We start from the raw sequence: 1929 nt of genomic DNA on the forward strand, positions 1-1929 counted from the left end.
TGGGCCATCGCAGCCCTCCCTGCCGCGCCTGGTCCTGCGCCCTCCGGTCCTTTCTCCCACTTGAGCTTGGCGAGTGTTGCAAAATAAGAATCAGATTTGTGTCACCAGCTGGCCTCTCTGCAGCAACCCCTGGGGCTGTGAGGCTGCCCCTGAGCCCAGCTGGGCTCCACCCCAGGCCCTTTGTACTGCCCTTGCTGCGCCTGGGTGGCTGCCCCATGTCATGGTGGCTGTTGCCCCTCCGAGGTTTTCTTTAGATGTCACCTTCAAGGTGGGGACCTGTATTGAAACTGTCCTACTAATCAGTTTTGAAACAGTCTCACTGCTATTTGTTTCTCAGTTAAATTAATTTTTAAAAAAGGTGAGGACCTGTTAACAGCCTAATTTTCTCTTTCTTTCTTTCTTTCTTTCTTTCTTTCTTTCTTTCTTTCTCTTTTTCTTCTTTCTGTACCAGGGATCAAACTCAGGGCCCTGTACTTGCCGAGGCGGCGCTATGCCGCTGAGTCCTAACAGGGAGGCCAGCCCTATCTCCCTGGCCCTAACAGCCTAATTTCAGGCAGACACTTATTCTACTGAGCTATCGCCCTGGCTCTACAAACAGCCTAAGTTCAAACAGCGACGCGGCTTCCTCTCACTGTCCCACGCTTCCTAACCCCCGTCTCCATAAAGTTATCTTTTAGAAAAACATATCTTCTAATTGATGAGCAAGGTGCTGGGGATCCAGCTCAGCGGTAGAGCACTTGCCTAGCAAGCTGGCAGCGCTGGGCGTGGTGCTCCGCACCAAAACCAAAGCATAGACCTCAGCTAATTGATAAGCAAATAAAAATTGTGTTTATCGTGCACGTGCAGCGCTGATACACATGCACATTAAATAGCGAGATCAAGCTAATTAACATAGTCATCTTCTCACGTACATTTCTGTGCCGAGAACCCTTAAATCTCCCCAGTGGGCCGGCCTGACAGCCCAGTGGACTGAAGCGCCTGCTTTGGCAGAGTGCAGCAGCCGCAGGGCTCGAGCCCGTGTGCTGTGCCAGCCTCGCCCCCGGGGTGCGCTGAGACTAAGCGTGGTCGCATGCCTGTAATCCCAGCACTTGGGAGGCTGAAAGCAGGAGAATCAGAGTTTGATCTACATAGCGATACACTATATGCCCTGTAGACCCTGCCCTAAATTCATAAAATAAATAAATAAAAACAAAATCTCCCCAGTAACTAACTTTCACTTAAGCTCTCCTTTCAGGCAGCTTTGAGGCTCCATTGCCCTGTGAGTTAGTCACCATGCTGTCCAGCACAGCCGAGCTGAGCGCCGCGGAGGCGGCATGCTCTTCAGAGGAAGCGGCTGTCTCCTTTCACGCTCTTTATTTCACCTTGCTTACTATGAATCTTTGGCCCTAAAATGTTGTTTCACAGGGCAGGAACTTTGGGGTTCCTGCTGTAGCCCTAAAATAGTGGCTGACACAGCATAGGCACCCAATAAGCTTGGTAAATAAGAGAATTTGGGGGTAGTGCTGACAACCCTTTAGGGCAGCAGGTGTGACCTTAGGGAGCATGATATTTATTTCTAAATGAACATGACTGTTTATCAAATGAAGATAGGAAAATGCGTGGATCTTCTAAAATCAGAAGGGAAAACAAGCACCCAGAGGCGGTGGCATGTGCGTTTGTTTTCCTGTCACTGCATTCTGGAGTCTTCAGATGGGCAGGGAGGTGGGAACGTGCTTTCAGTTGTTGGTTCCCCGTCCAGGTCCCCGGCCGCTTTAAGGATGCTCTGCGCGGGATGCGGTGACGTCACAGCCCCGCCCCGCGATGCTGCAGCACAGCCAGGGCCGGGGGCGGTGGCGGGCGGGGACCGCGCTGCGCCGGCGGCCAGGAGCCCGGCCCGAGGGATGCCGCCAGCCCACACCCACAGGTACCCGGCCCCTGCGGCACGCGCGT

At 52.9% G+C, this 1929-nt stretch overlaps 1 protein-coding gene across 1 annotated transcript in view; it reads left to right on the top strand.

Moving 5' to 3' along the window:
• The first annotated feature begins 1830 nt into the window (after window positions 1-1830).
• The window catches only part of Slc45a1 (solute carrier family 45 member 1), a 17044-nt gene continuing 16945 nt past the window's right edge, over window positions 1831-1929 (top strand). The window contains exon 1 of the mRNA XM_023699561.1: window positions 1831-1903. The gene's annotated coding sequence lies outside the window, so the exon portion shown is untranslated. The remainder of the gene's footprint in view (window positions 1904-1929) is intronic.

This window comes from Octodon degus, unplaced genomic scaffold (genome assembly GCF_000260255.1).
Source record: "Octodon degus isolate 3935 unplaced genomic scaffold, OctDeg1.0 scaffold00113, whole genome shotgun sequence".
Classification (NCBI taxonomy): domain Eukaryota; kingdom Metazoa; phylum Chordata; class Mammalia; order Rodentia; family Octodontidae; genus Octodon; species Octodon degus.